This window comes from Dasypus novemcinctus, chromosome 21, assembly GCF_030445035.2.
Source record: "Dasypus novemcinctus isolate mDasNov1 chromosome 21, mDasNov1.1.hap2, whole genome shotgun sequence".
Taxonomy (NCBI): Eukaryota; Metazoa; Chordata; class Mammalia; order Cingulata; family Dasypodidae; genus Dasypus; species Dasypus novemcinctus.
This window is the reverse complement of record NC_080693.1, coordinates 46,375,985-46,398,083: the sequence shown is the minus strand read 5'-3', so window position 1 is coordinate 46,398,083 and position 22,099 is coordinate 46,375,985. Positions and strand designations below refer to the sequence as shown.

The 22,099-nt window shown below is 39.6% G+C and overlaps 1 protein-coding gene and 1 non-coding gene across 8 annotated transcripts in view; both read right to left on the bottom strand.

Annotated features, from left to right (window-relative positions):
* TRIM37 (tripartite motif containing 37) overlaps positions 1 to 22,099 on the bottom strand; it is a 223,966-nt gene that overhangs the window by 190,586 nt on the left and 11,281 nt on the right. Inside the window, exon 3 of one of the 7 annotated variants that reach the window (XM_071210892.1) lies at positions 18,295 to 18,325. The exons of the other annotated variants lie outside the window; for them this stretch is intronic. The gene's annotated coding sequence lies outside the window, so the exon portion shown is untranslated. The remainder of the gene's footprint in view (positions 1 to 18,294; positions 18,326 to 22,099) is intronic. 7 annotated transcript variants of the gene reach the window in all.
* LOC111766495 (small nucleolar RNA SNORA49) lies at positions 6,028 to 6,161 on the bottom strand. Its single transcript, XR_002798530.1, has one exon. It is a non-coding gene; the product is annotated as a small nucleolar RNA SNORA49 (small nucleolar RNA).

Below are 22,099 nucleotides of genomic sequence, written 5' to 3'. Positions count from 1 at the left end.
TAGTTCAGAGCTCTCTCAAGTTCCTTCATGAAAAACAATAGGGATGGTTCAACAATGAACCCTTGATGCTAATGACTATGCTTGTGGGCCTGTGGGCCTGAAATAAGAACTAGGCCTAGAGCTGCAGGATGCCTAAGAGTTATCTCCTGAGAGCCTCCGTGTTGCTCAAATGTGGCCAGTCTTGAAGCCAAACTCAGCCATGTAAATGACTTGCCTTCCCCCCAGTGTGGGACATGACTCCCTGAGATGAGCCTCCCTAGCACCGAGGGATTACTATCAAGTAGCAGCTGATGATGTGGCTGGAGAACGACCTTGAATAAAAGGATCAACTCAGGCCAGCAGAATATCTCAGCCTACATGTAATATCAGGACTTAAAAATGCTTTTTGACCCTGAATAAAAGGGGGAAATGGAAAGGACAAATGAGTTTATATGGCTAAGAGTCTCCAAAAAAGAGCCGGGAGGTCATCAGAGGGGTCGCCCTTATGCACACCTCAGCAGAGTCCCAGAGACAGCTAAAGTAGATACAACCCCAGGTATTGGTTCTTCTTAGGGCTACAGAGACCCACAGGTTCTATGGTCATGGCAGATGGAGTTCAGTGCCATGTCAGTTGGCCCTACTTTGGAGTTTGTGATCCTGAGTGTGATGGAGTTGGACTCAGGTGTGATCTTTGTTCACAAGCCTCTCCTGTCACTTTTACTGGACCTGTGGTTGGCGCTGGGGTTTAGTGTATACTCAGGGGGCTTGAATCTCTGGACTGTCCATGTGACACCCAGGCCCTGAGCCTCAACAGATTTGCAACTCCTACCCTCTGGTTTATTGGACTTACCCCAGCCAGCTAACAGGGAGGTGATGAAGGTCAACCAGCACACCAGGGGGCCAAGAGTGCCTACAACTGCAAACAGAAGAATTGCATCCATCATCCAACTGGAGTCGAGGCACCCTTCGATAGAGGGGTGGAGTGGACACAGCCATCCCAGGGTCCACAGAATGGAGGAATAGAGTATGGATTAGAGTGGACTTACTGATACTCTATTCTGGAACTAATGTGATTAATAGTGGAAGTAAATGTAACACTGAGATGGAGAAAGTGGACATGGTAGCTGCTGAGAGTGGGAATGGGAAGAAGAGATGTGATGTGGGGGTATTTTCAGGACTTGGAGGTGTCCTGGGTGGTACTGCAGGGACAATTACTGGACATTGTATGTCCTCCCATGGCCCACTGGGTAGACTGGGGGAAAGTGTAAACTGTAATGTGGACCACTGACCATGTGGTGCAGCAGTGCTCAGAGATGGATTCACCAAGTGCAATGAATGTCCCATGATGATGGAGGAGGCTGTAGTTATGGGGGGAGTGGGTTGAGGGGGTGGGGGATATATGGGGACCTCATATTTCTTTAAGGTAACATTAAAAATAAATTAATTAATTAAAAAAAAAAAATAGGGGGAGAACAGCAAGATGGCCACAGAGTAAGGAGCTGCTAGAGTCAGCTCCTGCTACAGGGCAGTTAGCAAACACCCAGAGCTCCTGGAGCTAGCTGAAGCACCTGTTTGGGGGCTCCAGGAAACCAGAAGAGCATCCTGCAACATCACTGAAGTAGTGGAAGGAGGAGACAAAGACTTGGAAGTAGAGGCTCGACACCCCAGAGGCCAGTGCCCATCCTCCACCGGAGGCACAAGTCGCCTCCAGAGCTGTTCCGTCATGGCTGGAATTGAAAGCCCCACTTCCCCAAAATGGGAGAGGAAGAGGCAGTTGGGTACCAATTTCAGCTACTGAGGAGTAAATTCAGCAGGCTAAAAGTATAATCCTGAGAACAACTAAGTATGAGCCTGTCCAAATCAGAAAGAGGGTGAGAGCCGTGATCTTAACTCCGTGACTGGCATGAGGGGAAGCGGGTCGGACTGAAAATCCCAGTGCTGGTGGGGACCGGCTTCTTTCCATCCAGGTCAGATTGCAGCTCTAGCCTAGGCCCCAGTGCCACCTCCAGCAGGAAGGAAGGTGCGGGAACCTGCGCCAGCCTCTCCGGGAAATTACCAGGCAAGCCTCGGAGGCCGGTGATTATCCTACTCTGGTGGCATGAGCCGCCCCAGGAGCTATTCTAGGGCTGGAATTGGAAGCTTCATTTCCCAGAAACAGGGGAGGAGAAGACAGTTGGCTGCCGATTTCGTCTACTGATGGGTAGACTTGGCTGGCTAAGATATAACACTGGGAACAGCTGGGGTGTGAACCAGCCCAAGTCAGAAAGAGGCCAGTAGCCACCATTTGTACTCCAGCCCCAGCCTAAGGGAAGCCAGGCTGACTACATCTCTCAGTGTCCACAGGAACCAGATTCTTCCATGCAGATCAGTCTGCAGCCCTCGACTAGGCTGAACCCCGCTGTGGCAGGGAGGAGGCTGAGGAGTCTTGCACCAGACTGCACAGGTAACTTTGGTTGGCATACACTGAAAATGAGAAGTCTACCAAGGTAACTGCGGTCATCTTGGACCTACACTGCATAGATTGATGCCCACACCTGTAGGTGCATCCCCATCCCAGGAAAGGGAGAAAGGGTATGAAGCTTCATCAGTCTCTCTGGACAACTACAGTCTAGGCCTGCACTTGGATTATTCCACACAGCTGTGACTCTGTCCCTACCACTGGCAAAGGAGAAAGTTGGAAGAAGCTTCATTGGTCCCTGGTGCAATGAGGGCAGCTTGAGCCTCCACAGTTTAGAGCACCAACTACATGCTTGGCTCCTACTGCACTACCAGCAAGGGAGAAAGGATAGGAAGGTCTAAACGAAAGAGAAAAACTACACCCAGACAAAAATACTCTAAGTAAACCTGATGCGAAGAAGACACCAACAAAAAATTACAATCCACACCAAGAAATAGGAAGCTATGGCCCAGTTAAAGGAACAAAATAAGCCTTCACATGACATAAAGGAGTTGAGACAACTAAGCGTAGATGTTCAAACATATCTCCTTAATAAGTTCAATGAGATGGCTAAAGAGATTAAGGATATTAAGAAGATGGATGAGCACAAAGAATTTGAAAGCATACACAGAAAAATAGCAGATCTTTTGGAAATGAGAGGTGCAATAAACGAAATTTTAAAAACATTGGAATCATATAATAGCAGATTTGAGGAGGCAGAAGAAAGGATTGGTGAGCTTGAAGAAATGGCCTCTGAAAGTGAACATACGGAAGAACAGATGAAGAATGGAAAAAATTGAACAAGGTCTCAGGGAACTAAATGACAGCAAAAGGCATGCAAACATATGGGTCTTGGGTGTCCCAGAAGGAGAAGAGAAGGGAAAAGGAGCAGAAGGAATATTTGAAGAAATAATGGTAGAAAACTTCCCAACCCTACTGAAGGACATAGATATCCATGTCCAAGTAGGACAACATACTCCCCTCAGAAAAAATCTGAATAGACCAACTCCAAGACACATACTCATCCCAGAATGTCAAATGCCAAAGACAGGGAGAATTCTGAGAGCAGCAAAAGAAAAGCAATGCATAACATATAAGGGATATCCAATAAGATGAAGTGCTGATTTCTCACCAGAAACCATGGAGGCAAGAAGACAGCAGTCTGATATATTTAAGATACTACAAGAGAAAAACTTCCAGTCAAAAATCTTATATCCAGCAAGGCTGTATTTCAAAAATAAGGGCGAGATTAGAATATTCCCAGATAAATAAAAACTGAGAGAATTCCTAAGCAAGAGACCAGATTTTCAGGAAATACTAAAGGGTGTGCTAGAACCTGCAAAGAAAAAAAGGAGAGAGGGACCTGGAAGAGAGTCTAGAAATGAAGATTATATCAATAAAAGTAACTAGAAGTGTCAAAAGAGTGGTGAAAATAAAATATGACAGATAAAACTCAAATAGTCAGGAATAAACTTAACCAATGATGTAAAGCACTTGTATTCAGAAAACTGCAACTCAGTGTTAAAACAAATCAAAAAAGCCCTTAATAGCTGGAAGAACATTCCATGCTCATGGATTAGAAGACTAAATATCATTAAGATGTCAATTCTACTGAAATTGATATGCAGATTTAATGCAATTCTGATAAAAATTCCACTAGCATTAAAGAAAAAATTGAAAACATGATCATTAAATTTATTTGGAAGGGTAAGGAATCCTGAATAGCTAGAAACATCATAAAAAGGAAAAGTGAACCCTCATCTCCAGACTTTAAATCATAATACCTACCTATAGTGGTAAAAACACCATGGTACTGGCCTAAAGACAGACACAACAGACCAATGGAACCAAATTTATGGTCCAGAAACAGACTCTCACAGGTATGGTCAAACTCACACAGCTCGGGCAGAAAAATCCATTCAACAAATGGTGCTGAAAGAATTGGATATCCATAGCTGAAAGAAGGAAAGAGGACCCCAATCTCACACCTTATCCAAAAACTAACTCAAAATGGATCAAAAAACTAAAAATAAAAGCAAGAACCATAAAACTTCTAGAAGAAATTATTGGAAAATATCTTGAAAATATTGGAATATTAGAAAATATCTCCTTCTGGGTCTTGAAGACCTGGTGGTAGGTGGTATATTCTTAAAAGGAGATAAGAGGAGGACTGAGTGGACTACTGATGTTTAATGTATGTAGAAGTTTTAATTAGCTTTCCTGTAAAAGTGTGGAAATATATAGAGTGGATGGTAACACACAGTGAGTAACAGCTAGTTTATAATGGGAATGTGACTAAAAATGATAGTCTAGTTACGTAAATGCCAATAGACAGAATGCTAGACAATAATCTAGGAACTGGATAGCACAGTAAACCAATAGGTGGATGAGAATTGTGGTTGATGGTACAGATGCAAGAGTGTCCTTTGTTAGCTACAGCAAATGTATATCACTACTGCAGGATGTTGGGAATGTAGAGAAGCATGGGAAAAATACAGCTGGAGTGACCTATGGATTGTGGTTAGTAGTAATAATATACTACTCTTGTATCTATGTGAAAGATGTACTGTGTTGACACTGAGGCAGAATGGAAAATATGAACCAAATGTACATTATGGATATGGTAATAATCAGATGATATTATTTTATCTGCAGCAAATAACACACCACGTTATGGTGTGCTAATGTAGGGGTGTTGTTTGGGAATTCTGCACATGTGCATGATTGTTTTATAAGTTTACAAATTATGTCATAAAAAATACATTTAAAAAATAATAATAGGGTGGATTGGGGAAAAACACACCAAATGTAAGATAAGGTCTAAGATTTTGACAATATTTTTTCATAATTTGGAACAAACATCTCATGACAATGCAAGGTGTTGGTGGAAGAATGATGTATGGGACCCCTGTGTGAGGTTATGTATGTTTGCTTTGTAAGTTTAATTGTTTATGTGTGTTCATATATAAGTGATATAAAGATAATCATAGGATTGGTTGGAGGAAAATACTTCGTTCAGTAGTAATATTTTGACAATGCTCTTTAATCAGTTAAAAAGGTTAACAATGCAAGTTATTGGTGGTAAGGTGAGTGATAAGAGTTTGTATGATGTTATATATGTTTGTTTTGTAAGTTCACAACTATTACATATTTATGTGTGTGTGTGTGAGTGATATACTTCAATAAATTTTTTTAAGAATAAAAAAATAAAATAGGGAGAAAAATAAATAAGAATTTAAAAAATAATGGGCAGCTATCATAAGACTTCAAAGTTATAAAAAAGTATGGGGTGAGGTTATAAGTAGGGGCCAGTGACAAGGGTTTTTTGAGGTTTTTTTTTCATTATTTTTATCTATATTTTTCTCTATGATGAGAGACAACACTCCAGTTAGGAAAGCTTTCGCTACCGATTGTAAACTATTCCATAACAAAACGGTGTGCCTTGTGCCTGATTTGACATGTCTGCCGTCAGCAGCACACTGGAGTCTCTGGCTTTCTCTGCACTCACACGCACTTGCGGTCACCCCTCACAAGCATCAGAACACATGGTTCAAATAACACACGAGTCAGGATCACAAGAATGAGGACGCAAGGGTCCATGTCTCCTATTTCCTGTCAGCTCAATGTGTAGACCCCAAAAGAAAGCAGGTTCTTACTGGGGAGGGACATGTGCTTTTTCCTCTGTCCTCAGGCAATGCCAGGGCACTCTACAGGCAAAAAAGCCCCTGGAGTAAGGCAGAGGACACAAGGTTTTTATAATCACAAGAAAAAGGTTATATAGTTTTACAATCAATATCAAAGATCAAGGAGTCTGGGTTCTAGTTTAGTGAGTTTCAGTAATTTCAGGTATTTACTTTTGGCTACTTTACAATATATTAGAATGTAAAAAGCATCCATATAGTAATTCAATAAACATAATCATTTAACTCTTAAATATCAGTTACAAAATGGAGTGGAGACAACTCTTTCAAATAGTTTCAGCTATGTCAGGAAACAGAGAAACCAGGCAGTAATTAGAAAAGAATTCATGAAGGAAGGAATTTTTTTTCCCTAATAGCTCAAAATGACAGGGCCGCTAGGAGGCAGATCATGAAGAACCATATATGTCATGAAATAGCAGGCAAAATTTATTATTTTGAAGGATGCTATATATTATAATAAAAATATAAGTTAAATGGAGTCTTAAGGGAAACTACAACAAAACTACAAGAGAAGTTCAAACATTCCCTCCCCTTAGCATGGTTGTCAATAAGGGAGAGGGACTATAAAAATGAACATATATCATCCATTCCTTTCCTTCCAAAAATTAATAAGAATACTTATAAGAACTGTATATTTACTTTCTCCAGAAAGCTGAGCTAAAAGAATACAATGATATATAAAGTTACTATGTTAGTGCAACAAAACACCAAAGAAAAGTGGTTTTTCTAAATAACAATATTAGCTTCGCAACAGAATATAATTGCATTAAAAAATATACACCAGGAAGCAAATGTGGCTCAACCGATTGGGTTCCCATCTACCATACATCCTTGTGAAGGCAAGCTGGCCCGTGCCTGCAGAGAGCTGACAGCCCAAGCCTACAGAGAGCTGGGGCAGCATGACGATGCAACAAAAGGAGACAAGCAGACACAGAAGAACTCACAGCAAATGGACACAGAGAGCAGACAGCTAGCAAAGCGGCAAGGGGGGGGATAAATAAAAAATAAATCTTAAAATACACACACACACACACACACACACCCCATAACTCAAAATCTTAGTCTCATATGTTCAATATTCATTTCATACTGTTTCCAATGTCTATCTCCTGGTTTTGAAACTATGTAAGTATTTATTATACCCCTTCTATTTCTTTAGCAACATACTTAAGCAAAAGGATATCACAACTAGAAGACATGTTCAGTATACTCATTCACAATGGTATTTAAAAATATTCGGGAAACGAACTTGGCCAAGTGGTTAGGGCTTCCGTCTACCACATGGGAGGTCCACAGTTCAAACCTCAGGCCTCCTTGACCCGTGTAGAGCTGGCCCATGCGCAGTGCTGATGCATGCAAGGAATGCCATGCCACACAGGGGTGTCCCCCGTGTAAGGGAGCCCCACGCTCAAGGAGTGTGCCCCGTAAGGAGAGCCGCCCAGCACGAAAGAAAGTGCAGCCTGCCCAAGAATGGCGCCGCACACACGGAGAGCTGACACAACAAGATGACGCAACAAAAAGAGACACAGATTCCCATGCCGCTGACAACAGAGGCGGACAAAGAAACAGGACGCAGCAAATGGACACAGAGAACAGAAAACCGGGGTGGGGGGGAAGGGAGAGAAATAAATAAATCTTCAAAAAAATATATTCAAAATATTGTTTTAAGACATCTGCTAGCTGCCCTGGATGGTGCTTCAGAGGTAATCACCGGACATTGTAAATCCTCACAGGGCCCACTGGATGGAATGGAGGAGAGTATGGGCCATGATGTGGACCATTGTCTATGAGGTGCAGAGGTGCCCAAAGATGTACTTACCAAATCCAATGGATGTGTCATGATGATGGGAACGAGTGTTGTTGGGGGGGGGAGAAGGGGGGTGGGGGGGTGGGGTTGAATGGTACCTCACATATATTTTTTTAATGTAATATTATTACAAAGTCAATAAAATAAATAAATAAATAAATAAATAAATAAAAATTAAAAAAAATGGAAAACAAGAAGTGTTGGAAAGGAAGTGAAGAAAAAAAAAAGACATCTGCTAGAGAAAATGTATATGCTTTTTGGTTACTGCTAAAAAAAAACAGTTTATTTTGAAAGAGAGAAATTCAATCTGTATTTCATTTTTTTAATAAGCTTTTATTTATTTCACCCCCTCCCCATTGTCTGCTCTCTCTATCCATTCACTGTATGTTCTTCTGTGTCCACCTGCATTCTTGTCAGGCGGCACCAGGAATCTGTGTCTCTTTTTCTTGTTGCATGATCTAGCTACATCAGCTCTCCACGTATGCAACACCACTCCCGGGTGGGCTGCATTTTTCACACAGTGTGACTCTCCTTGCGGGGCGCGCTCCTTGAGCATGGGGCACCTCTACGCGGAGGACACCACTGCATGGCATGGCACTCCTTGTGTACAGCAGCACTGCACATGGGCCAGCTTGCCACATGGGCCAGGAGGCCCTAGGTATCGAACCCTGAACCTCCTACATGGTATGCAGACACTTCATCAGTTGAGCCATGTCCGCTTCCCTGTATTTAATTTTATTTTGTTTTCAGAAGACAGAAACATCTAAAATTTAGATAAGGACAAACACAGCAATTTAAAACCAGTATAGTGTCCAGGATCAGCAACTCCAGGCTGAGAACTCAGCTTTTCTGAGCTATTTTAAGCATGTGATGTAAGCTATTCCACTTCCTATTGTGACTAGGGTCAAATTAATTGACTTCTCTGGGGCACAATCTTCTCATAAATCTATACAGGGGATAATAATAGTGCTACTACAAGGATTCAATAATATACTCTAAACTCTAACAAACTGTAATTGATATATCTATGCCCAGAAAAGTTGCCCTGTAGCAACAAACCAATTGTGTACAGCTATCTCATAAGGAAAACTACAGTATGTCCATATATGATAAAAAGCTAACAGCCACAATAGATAACTGTACATTCATTTTTTAAGGAATTAGGATGCTACAAATGTTGATATGGAAAAAAGTAGCCAAAATTTTTAAAATAATAACTAAAACAAATTCTAAGAAATATCCCCTTCATCAGAAGGATAAAAGACTTGGAGTGTTTAAAACAAAACACCCCTACCTGACACCATGCAAAAATTAACTCAAAGTAGATCAAAGACCTAAATTAAAGAGCTAAGGCAATAAAACCCTTAGAAGAAAATATGTAAATCTTCATGACCTTATATTTGGCAATGGTTTCTTAGACCTGACACCGAAAACACAAGCAAGCAAGAAAGAAATACAAATACTGACCTCACCAAAATTACAAAACTTTTATGCATCAAAGGACTCTCAAAAAAGTGAAAAACAACTTTGTTTAGTTGTCTTAACAAAGAACTGATAAGGAACTTAAAAAAAATCTAGAATATACAAGGAACACTTAAAACTCAATACTACAAAGACAACCAAATTTCAAAATGAGCAAAGGATCTAAATAGACATTTCACAAAGAACATATACAAATGGCATACTGTGTGACTGCACTATTGTGAACTAAATATATTGTGTAAACACAAGGAGTTAACTACAATATAGGTCACCAGAAAATAGAATGAGGTTTAAGAAGGTAAAGTTGACCGTTAATCTGTGCAGAACTCATAAATAAATCTTTGTAAATGAATAGAAATGGGGAAAGGACATCAATGTGTTTGTAACTAGCAGTGCTAATATATGGGTAGGAAGTGGTTGAGAAGGAAAGTATAAAGTCACATATATTACTAGAAGGAAAGCTAAAAAATGTAACATGGGATTGTGTAGCATAGCAAAACCTCATGTGAAATATTAGTACAGGTAATACTGAATATATAATATTGCATACATAACACGGTTTTTCTTTGAAACTGAACAAATGTGTGTTAATGTTACAAGATGTTAATATCAGGCAAAAATACAACAAAAGTAGAAAAAAAAATTTTTTTTAATGGAGAGTGGATGTAACTCAGTGATTTAGCTTCACATATACCAGGTCCTGGGTTTGATCCCCAGTACCTCCTAAAAACAAACAAATGAAAAAAACAACTTTCATTGGGAAGCAGATGCAGCTCAGTGGTTGAGAGCCTGCTTCCCATGTATGAGGTCCCAAGTTCAAGCCCTGGTCCTCCTTAAAAAATAAAAAAAAAATTAAAACTATGACCAAAGCAAAATATGGACAGTAGTATATAGGAATATAATAAAAATCTTCCATTAAGGGCAAAAAAAAAAAAAAAGGAAATATACTAAGTGAAAGAAATTAGACAAAGGTACTATATATTGTTTGACACTATCTAAGCAAAATATAAATACAAAAAAAATAGGACAGAAACAATAGCAACTATGTAAGGCAGGGGAAGCACAGAGATTGAGAGTTGATTATTAAGGGATAGAATTTTCCTGGTTTGTCTTTTTTTTATTATTATTATTGGAATAATGAAAATGCTCTAATAATGACTGAACTGGTGAATATACAACTTTGTGATTAAACCAAATACAATTGACCAGACACTTTGGACGGACTGCATGCCTTATTAACATGCATCAATAAAACTGATTTTAAAAAAGTAGTACATGAAAAGATACAAATTCAAATCAAAACCACAATGAGATACTGTTTCACAGCCACGAGGATGGCAAGCTCAAAAAAAAAAAAAACAGAAAATAGTAAGTGGTAATAAAGATACAGGGAAATCAGAACTCTCATACATTATTGGGAATATAAAATGGTGCAGCCACTTTGGAAAATACTCTGCAATTCCTTAAATAATAAAAGTTATAAACTAACCCATATACCCAAAATAAACTAAAACATGGCTACATGCAATTTTGGACATGAATGTTTACAGGAACATTAGTCATAAAAACCAAAAAGTAGAAACAACCCAATGTCCATCAACTGATGAATGGTTAAACACACTAATATAGCCCTACAATGGAGTATTATTCAGCCATAAAAATGAATAAAGTACTGATAAAGGCCAATACAAAGATGGACCTTAAAAATATTCTACTAAAATAGATAAATACTTTTGTACCTCACAGGACTTTGTCAAAAGGGTGAAAAGGCAGCTGATGCAATGGGAGAAAAATACTTGGAAATAACATGTCTGATAAGAGTTTAATAGCCATGAAATATAAAGGGATGTTACAAATCAACAATAAAGAGAAAGAGCCCAACTAAAAAATGGGCATAAGACTTGAATAGCCATTTGTACAAAGAAGAAATAGAAATGAAAACAAAAAAACATAAATGCTCAACATCACTAATGATTAGGAAATGCAAATCAAAACTACAGTAAGATATCATTTCACATTTGTCAGAATGGCCACTATTAAAAAGACAGAGAACTACAAGTGCTGGAGAGGATGAGGAGAGATAGAACACTTATCTACTGTTGGTGGGAATGCAGAATGGTACAGCCACGGCGGAGGACTGTTTGGCAGTTCCTAAAGAAGTTGAATATAAACGTGCCACATGGCCCTGCAATACCACAACTGGGTATATACCCAGAAGAACAGAGAGCAGTGACACAAATTGACATCTGCACACCTATGTTCATAGCAGCCTTATTCACAATTGCCAAAAGCTGTAAACAACCCGAGTGTCCATCCATCAATGAATGGATAAACAAATTATAGTGTATTTACACAATGGAATATTATGTAGCTGTAAGAAGAAATTAAGTCATAAAGCATAGGACAACATGGATGAACCTGGAGAACATGTTGAGTGAAACAAGCCAGACACAAAAGGACAAATACTGTAAGACTGCATTAATATGAGCTAAATAATGAGCTAAATATATTATGTAACATATTGTATGATTCCATTTATACAAAATGTAAATATAAATCAATTTATAAAGATAAAATTTGATTAGTGATTATGTAAGGCTAGGGAAGGCATGCTAAGGGGTGTGGAGTTTTTCCTCTTTAGTGTAAAAAAATACTTTTAGCATAAAAGTACTTATGCTAAAAGCCATTGACTATACTCTTTAGATAGATCGCGTGATATGTGAATTTATCTCAATAAAACTGCTTAATAAACATATAAATAATTGTGCAAGAATAGCCAGAAATAGCAACAGTGTATAACAGGGGAAACACATTTTGAGGGGTGAAGAATTTTCTTGTTTGTATGTTTTTTATATGTTATTAGTATTATTGAAATAATGAAAATGCTCTAATTATGACTGAAGTGATAAATACACAACTATGTGATTATACCAAATGCCACCAACTGTACACTTTGGATGAATTATATGTTTTATTAATATGGAACAATAAAATCGATTTGTTAAAAAAATTCTACTAATTCAAATAACCCAGTCACAAAATACTGTATATTATAGTATTCCATTTATATGAAAAATAAGTAAACAAATAGAAACTAGATTAGTAGTTGTCTAAGATTAGGGAAAATAGGGAGACTGGGAGATTACAGCTAAAGGAAATGGGGTACCTTTCTGAGGAATTTTCTAAAACTGCAGTACAATTGCACAATTGTGGGAATATACTAAAATCCATTAAATTGTGCACCTTAAATAGGAGAATGGTGTATGATGTGACTTACATCTCGATAAAACTGCTACCAAAACAAAAACCAGCAACCATGAACCAATTCTTCCACTTTCAACCAAGATCCATTATCAGATACAGATTTAACCTCAGCCTAAAATAATCCCTCCCTCCTCAAAGGAACACAACAAAATACATGAAACAAAGGTTTTGAAAACAAGTGACATCAAGCAATGAAGGACAAGGATCCCTGAGAGGCGGGAAAAAACAGAGGTGACCTCAGTAAGTGCCCAGCTTACTGCCTTGAGAGTATCCAGGCCAAAGCACAGGGTGGGTAAATTGCGATGGAGCCTGGGGGACTCCAGATTAGAGGAGATGGAACTGAGATTCCAGGGAGTCTACAGCAGCCACATTTCAGGGAGGGAGTATTAAAGAAAAGAGAGGTACAGACAGAATGAACCCCACAGATGAGACTGTTCCAGTCAGGTATAAAGCAGAGTACTGACCATAGCTTGAAACGAGAGGAATTGAGAGGAAATGAGTTATTCAAGGATAAGGTTGGAAGGGAAAGGGGGCAGGAAAAAAATTAGAAATCAGTGCCCAACTCATACAGGGCAGGAAACAGTGCCTGTTTCTTCCAGCCAGAATGAAAAACCCAATTTACAGGGCATATGGTAGAATACTTAAAAGGATCTTGCCTCGGTAGTAGTGAATAATCAGATCAGCCCTACAGTGAATACTACTTCAGACCAAATAACAAATCAAAAAGCAAGACCTGCAAGAATCCATCTCTTTCCAAGTAACTTAACTGCCTCTCAGAGCAAAGTTCAAAGTATTTATAGGAATACAAAATTATTTAGCACTCAACTAGGTAAAATGTAGAATGTCTGGCATCAAATCAAAGAATACAAGGTATGCACGGGAAGGAAAATATAACCCATAATGAAGAGACTACTCAGTTAACCATAACCAACCCATAATTGACATAAACTTTAGAATTAGGAGAGAAGAACACTAAAAGATTTTGTAATTGTAGGAAGTAAATGCAAATTGAAAGCAAGCTAGAGAATAATCTAGGAACTGAATAACATAGTGAACCCAGAGGTGGATGAAGATTGTGGTTAATAGTACAAATGCAAGAATGTCCTTCTGTGAATTAGAACAGATGTATTAATATGTCACTATTGCAGGGTGGTGGGAATATGGAGAAGAAGGGGGAAAATACAATTAATACAATCTATGAACTATAGTCAACAGAAGTACAGTGATAATCTTTCATCAGTGACAAAGATGTACTGTGTTAATAGAGGGTATGGAAAAAATATGCCAAATGTACACTATAGACCATACTTAGTGGTAATATTCTGATAATATTATCTCATAATCTATAATCAATGTTCCACAACGGTATGGTGTGCTGGTGAAGGGTTGGTCTATAGGAATTCAACACATATGCATGATTGTTTTTTAAGTTCACAACTTCAGTAATAAAAAAATTTTTTTTAAATAGTTATTGTAACTGTACTCTATATATTCAGATAATTAAGTAGATAGAGGGAAGGTTAAAAAAGACCCAACCTCAACTCCTAAAGAAGAAAATTATAATGCATGAAATACAGTATACATTCAGTATAAACTCACTGTGACAGGTTATTTTTATTAATGCCAAAAAGAGGAGGATTATTTCTGTAAACTAATCTATTCCTCTGGGTATAATACCCTTTAATTGTATGAAATTCAATGAGGGGCCTCTGATTAAGTTTACTTGATAAAGTAAATTTAGGGCTTCTGATTGGGCTATGTCAGTAATGCATAACTCAGGTCAAGTCCCCACGCCCTTCGTGGGCGAATATAAATGGGCACTCACTTAAGAAAACACATGGGAAGAAAGACAGCTCTGTCATTTTTTATCCTGGGGCCCCAGGAGGAGATGAGACATTCAACTGACAGTATGCAGCTGACCTTGGAAGGAGAGTCAAAACTGACAAAAGACCCAGAAAGAAGAAAGATTTATGCCAGGAGAGAGAGGAAGCCCAGAGGGGAAGGCAGAACCCTTGCAGAGATCAGAAACCATCTTGCTTCAACACGCAGCAAATGACTTTGTTGAGAAAGGAACCTTGAGTTGGACTCTTTAAGGTCTTGTAACTGTAAGCTTTTACCCCAAATAAATACCCTTTATAAAAGCCAATAGATTTGCATTGGTATCCCATTGGCAGAATAATATAGAATTTGGTACCAGGAGTGGGATACAGTATGTTACAATTACCAAAAGTGCTAGAACAGTTTTATAAATGGGTAAGAGTTTTTTTTTTTTGGAGGAATGATGAGTTGCTTGATGGAAAAGGCCTAGATAGTTTTGAAGAGACTGTTGATAGGAAAATGGAGACTAAAATTATTTCCAATACAACCTTAGAAGGTAATGATGAAACTATTATTGAAAATTGGAGGAAAGGTGATCCATGTTTCAAAGAAAACTAACTAGCAGCTTGATAAGGTTATGAATTCCAAAAATAGATATTGGATTAGTTTGTAATCTGGTCTGTACCCGGGCATGCTTAAGTTATGATTAGGGCTTTGACTGGGCCATGTCATTAGAGCATTGAGTCCCCAACCCTTGGTGGGTGGAGACTCACAGATAAAAGGCATGGCAAAGGAAAGAGTTGGGGGTTTTTGATGTTGGAGTTTGATGCTGAAGGCTCAAGCTGGAGCCCCGGGAAGTAAGCACACAGAGGAAAAAGATGCAAGCCCCAGGAAAGGAAGAACCCAGGAAGCCTGAACTCTCGCAGACGTCGGCAGCCATCTTGTTCCAACATGTGAAAATAGACTTTGGTGAGGGAAGTAACTTATGCTTTATGGCCTGATACCTGTAAGCTCCTACCCCAAATAATTACCCTTTATAAATACTAATCAATTTCAGATATTTTACATCAGCACCCCTTTGGCTTACCAACACAGAAACCATCACCTAAAGAATTACTCTCACACTTTGACATCTAAAGGAGTTTGCTATGCAGGTTTTCGGAATTGTGGAGACCTGTGATGGAGGTTTCCCTCTCAAACTCTCCTTGTGGAGTAATACAAATGTTTATCCTATATTTGTACCTCATTGCTATATTGGAAGCAGATAACTTGTTTTTTAAGTTTCACAGGTCAACTGCCAGACGGGTCTTTGCCCCAAGACAAAGTGTATTTCTGTAATTGATTGTGATGTGCTTTCATACTTAGCATTGCTACTAAAATGATTTCAGCTTTTATGGAATATTGGAATATCTTTTTGGGATTGAGAGGGTAGAGTGTGACAGTTTGAGTTATTTTTGTGAATCCCAAGTGAAAGATTATGTCTGTAAACTAATCTATTTTTCTGGGTGTGATAACCTTTGATTGTATTAAATTCAGTGAGGGGTCTGTGATTAAATTTACTTGATAAAATCAATTTAGGGGGAACAGATGTGGCTCAAGCAGCTGGGCACCCGCCTCCCACATGGGAGGTCCTAGATTCGGTTCCCAGTGACTCCTAAGGAAGATGAGCAGAAAACAAGCAGATATGATGAGCAGACAGACAAGGAAGCCATCTGGGGGAGAGGGAATCAATTTATGGCTTCTGACTGGGATACATCAGTAAGGCATATCTCATTTTTGATCCTGGGGCCATAGGGAGAGACAAGCCATTTGCCTGATACTTTGCAGTTAACCTTGGGAAAAGAGCCAAGACTGATATGGAAGACCCAGAAATAAAGGAGCCCTATGCCGAGAGAGAGAGGAAGCCCTGAGAAGCAAGCCCTATGCCAGTCTGCAGCCAAGAGAGAAAACCCAGAGGGGAAGGCTTACCCCTCCAAAGAGATCAGCAGTCATCTTATTTCAACACGAGGCGAGTGACTTTGGTGAGAAAGTAACCTTGAGCTGGACTCTTTAGGGCCTTGTAACTCTTAAGTTTTTACCCCAAATAAACACCCTTTATAAAAGCCAACAGATTTCTGATGCTTTTCATCAGCTCCCCTTTGACTAACTAATGTACCCACAACTTCTTTAACAAAAAATTAATTCTTTAAAATAGCAATTAATGGCAGATTAAACAAGAAAAGATTTATGAACTTGAAGACACAGCAATAGAAACTATCCAAAATCAGAAGTAAGTAAAATTTAAAAAGCTAACTGAGAAGCCTGAATCGTATGTCAACCGCATATCAATTTGCTACATGAACCATTTTAGGAAATAGTTTGAAAGTTTGTTAAAGTCAAACACATACTGTGGCACTTTGGTATTAAGTATGAATTCCAAAAGAGATATTTGATTATGTTTGTAAACTGGTCTGTCCCTCTGGGTGTGATACCCTTTGACTGTATTAGAGTCAGCTGAGATGCCTTTGTTTATATTATGTTAAGTTTAGGGCTTTGATTCAACCACATCAGTACAGTGTAACAGTCCCCACGCCCTTTGTGGGCTATATAAATGGACACTCAATCGAAGATACACACAGAAGCAGATACAGAAGAAGAAGCACAAGAAAAGAAAGAGAGCTCCACAGACATGGAAGAGGATCCTGTGGCCCTGGAGAGAGATGAGCCATTTGCATGATAGTTTACAGTTGACCTTGTGAAGAGAACAGAGGTGTTGAGCTCAGAAAGAAACAAGCCCTGGGAAGAGAGACAAGCCCTCTGCCAGCCTACAGCTGAGATCAGAAGAAGCTGGACCCATGGAGCCTTAAGAGGGAAGAGGGAACCAGACTTGGCCCAGTGGTTACAGTGTCCGTCTACCACATGGGAGGTCCAAGGTTCAAACCCCGGGCCTCCTTGACCCATGTGGAGCTGGCCCATGTGCAGTGCTGATGCACACAAGGATTGCCCTGCCATGCAGGGGTGTCCCCGTGTAGGGGAGTCCCACGTGCAAGGAGTGTGCCCCGTAAGGAGAGCCGCCCAGCGCGAAAGAAAAGTGCAGCCTGCCTAAGAATGGCGCCGCCCACACGGAGAGCTGACACAACAAGATGACGCAACAAAAAGAAACACAGATTCCTGTGCCACTGACAACAGAAGTGAACAAAGAAGAAGACGAAACTAATAGACACAGAACAGACATCCAGGGCAGGGGGGAAGGGGAGAGAAATAAATAAATAAATCTTTAAAAAAAAAAAGAGGGAAGAAGAAGGCTGAAGCCTTGCAGATGTCATCCACCACCTTGCTTCAACACATGGCAACAGAGTTTGGTAAGGAAGTAACCTTGAGTTAGACTCTTTAGGGCCTTGTAGCTGTAAGCTTTTACCCCAAATGAACACCCTTTATAAAAGCCAACAGATTTCTTGTACTCTACATCAGTATCCCTTTGGCTAACTAATACACATACCTAGTCACATAACCCAGTATTTCTACTCCTAACTATTTACCCAAGAGAAAAGAAAGCATATGTCTACTCGAAGACTTATATACTAGTATTCATAGCAGTTTTATCTGTAACAGCCAAAACCTGAATGTAATCCAAATGTCCATTAACAGATGAATAGCTAGACAAATTGTGGTATATACAGAAAATGTAATAATACTCAACAATAAAAAAGAATCAACTATTGCACATTCAATAACATGGATAAACCACAAAATAATTTTGCTTAAAGATATTAGACACAGAGATATAAGATTACATTTATTTAAAATTCCAGAAAATGCAAACTTACCTATAGTGACAAAAAGCAGATCCAAGTTTGCCTGGGAACAGGATGAAGCGAAAGGATTATCAAGGGTCACAAGGAAACTTTAGGGGGTGATAGATATGTTCACCACTGTGGTGATGGTTTCACAAGTGTATACATATGTCAACACTCATATAATAATGCCCTTTAAATATATAGTTTAGGGTATGTCAACTGTACCTAATTTTTTTTTAAATAGCTGGAATTTTTTTTTTTAATGGAGTCAGTCATTATGGGCAAATAGAGAAAGTGCTACTAAAGCTCAAAATCAAGAAGGGGTCAAAAAGAATTGGATGAGAAAGAAGGTAAGAAAAATAGAAGAAAACACAAAATTAGGAAGAGGTAATGAGGCAGAATCAACTGAGTGGAACTGGATGAATGAGGGAGATTGAGCCTGAAAACAAAGTCAATATGCTAGGCTTTTGTTGTGTTCAGAAGCACCAGAGAGCAATGGGTAGAACAAGAGCCTGGGAGTGAGTCCAGTCCTGGTCTGTTACCAGCTACTACTTTAGACAAGTATATTCATGGGTCTGCATTTAGTTTGATTTATGCAATGACACAAGTATCTGGACCATTAGGAACAGTAAAATTTCACTAGTCATATATGAACAAAAATGGGGGTGGGAGATAGGGCAGTATATTAAGTCAGCCAAAGGGGTGCTGATGTAAAATACCAGAAATCTGTTGGCTTTTATAAAGGACATTTATTTGGGACAGAACCTTACAGCCACAAGGCCATAAACAGTAAGTTACTTTCTTCACCAAAGTCTGTTGCCACGTGTTAGAGGAAGACAGCTGCTGGTCTCTGCGAGGGTTCAGCCTTCCTCTTCCTCCTAAGGCTCCAACTTCTTCAGATCTCAGCTGTAGGCTGGCATAAGGCTTGCCTCTCTCCCCAGGGCTCATTTCTTTCCAGCTGCAAACTATCAGGGGAACAGCTTGGCTCTCTCGCTGGGGCTCCTGCATCCAGAGCTAAACCCTGTGTTCTCTTTCTCTGTGGATTTACTTCCCAGTCTTTGATTATCCATTTCTATAGCCCACAGGTCAGGGGAGTGGGGGTAGGACAGACTCAAACCAAGTCGCCCTAATGATGTGGTCAAATAAAAGTCCTAATCTTGATTTAACAAAGTAAAAGTGAAACCTCGGAATCTAATACAATCTAATAAGCCCAGAGGAACAGACAAGTTTACAAACACAATCCAATTATTTTTGGAATTAATAAACAATATCAAACTGCCACAGGCAGGTACTCAATTCCTTCAAGAGTCAGTGCCTAACTCCTAGTAGGCACGCAATAAATACTTAAGCGTATGAATGAATGAACAAACAATACAAAATCTGAGGACAATAATTACATGTAAATAAAGACAGCCCCAGTAAAAAGGGTTAGAAGTAGATTATGGATGGTCTGAATACAAAGCTTCATTCTGAGAATTTGTCTTTTAGATAATAATCTGTGAAGCTTATGTGAAGAGGAAAAAATGGCATGGCTGAAAATAATATGGTAGTAGGATACCAGAAGGATGGAAAGTTAAGAAAAGACCCAAAGAAGAGACCAATGAGGAGGTAATTTTAATAATTTAAGAATAAAGTCATAAATATCCATATTTCTCTACTATGATATAAATAACAGAAATGGAAAGGTAGTGGTCAGATAAAAGTGACACTACAAGATAGATAAAAGTAACAGAACTTAGCAAACCACTAGTGTAAGAATTTTCAAGGCTGAGTGATTGCGAGAACAAAACAAAAAAGAAGTCAGTCAGTCATTTTTCAAACATAAGATGGGGAATTTGATCTGCAACACAGTTAAAGATTCCAGAGGGACAAACAGATAAGACATCCGAAAGTCAGAGTTGAGGAATAATTTTGGGAGCGGTTTCAGTTTGCTAAATGCTGCCAAACAATATACCAGAAATCAACTGGCTTTCACAATGACAATTTGCTAATTTAAAAGCATTTCTGAGGCCATGAAAATATACAAATGAATGCATTATCAAAACAAAACTACAATGAGATACCATCTTATACCCATTAGACTTGGCAGCCATTAAAAAAACAGGACTACAAGTGTTGGAGAGGATGTGGAGGAATGGGAACCTTCATCCATTGCTGGTGGGTCCAACCATTATGGAAGACAGTTTGGCGGTTCCTCAAAAAACTAAGTATAGATCTGCCATATGACCCAGCAATTCCACTGCTGGGTATATATCCAGAAGAACTGAAAGCAAAGACACGAACAGATATATGCAAACCAATGATTGCAGCATTATTCACTATTGTCAAAAGTTGGAATCAACCCAAATACCCATTAACTGATGAATGGATAAACAAAATGTAGTATATACATACAACAGAATACTACTCAGCTGCCAGAAGGAATACAGTACTAACACACAGGATAACATGGATTAATCTTGAGGCCCTTATGTTGAGTGAGTCAAGCCAGGTATTTCAATACAAGCCAGGTATTTCAGGACAAATATTACATGACCTCTCTGATATGAATTAAGCAAATCCAAACAACGCAGACAGCTAGAGTCTGGAAGATAGGTTTACAGGAAATACAAAGGGAGAAGGTTGTGAGCGAATGCCCATATGGGCAAAATCTATGATAAGGTGGAAGTGAGTAGTTGTGCAGTGAAGGGATGTGACAGGAGTGTGGTGATACATTGGGTTGGGCAGTGCAAGCTTGACAGGGGGACAGGGAGGGTGGGGAAGATAGGTTGGACAGTCCATGGAACTGGGAGGAGGGAATAGGGAATGTTGAGAAAGCTCTACTGGCAATATGACAAGAAAGGGTTACTGGTTTAGGGTGTTGGACTGGAGGGCATTTGGGACAGGGTGTCCCTGGGGCAGTCTTCTAGAGAATGTGCAAGTGATTATTATGTCATAGTGTGTTGTATCTGTGGGTGGAGACCCACATAATGAGCATGAAGGAATTGGAATCTCATCCTGGGGAGGTCTGATATGTTCTCAAACATATCAGAGGGGAGGGTGTCTCTTGAAAATATGGGCAGTTCCTAATAGGGAAGGACAGACTAGTGTGTCAAGCCCTCAGCATTGTTGCAAGTATCTATCAATCTTTTCCTTCAAGGAGTGAAGCCTGGTGGTCGCCATGGACCCCAAAGGGAGGGGGAGGGAGGAACAGAATAGATGGAGGAGGTGGTATTTAGAGGGCAATGGACGTGTTCTGCATGATCTTGCAATGATGGATACAGGACATGTTAAATTTCATCAAAAATTTTATAAAAGTGTATGGTCTAATGTATAAATCATAATGTGAACCACTGACCATGGTTGGTAGCTATGTATCAATACTTACACTCCAGTTGTAGCAAAAGTACCATCTACATATAAAAAGGTTATTGATACAAGAGGAGGGAGAGGAGGGAAGCGGACTTGGCCCAGTGGTTACGGTGTCTGTCTACCACATGGGAGGCCCACGGTTGAAACCCCGGGCCTCCTTGACCCGTGTGCAGCTGGCCCATGCACAATGCTGATGCGCACAAGGAGTGCTGTGCCACGCAGGGGTGTCCCCCGCATAGGGGAGCCCCATGCGCAAGGAGTGCACCCCGTAAGGAGAGCCACCCAGCGCGAAAGAAAGTGCAGCCTGCCCAGGAATGGCGCTGCACACACGGAGAGCTGACACAGCAAGACGACGCAACAAAAAGAAACACAGATTCCCACGCCGCTGACAACAGAAGCGGACAAAGAAGAACACACAGCCAATAGACAGAGAGAACAGACAACTGGGGGGGGGTAATAAATAAATAAAGAAATCTTAAAAAAA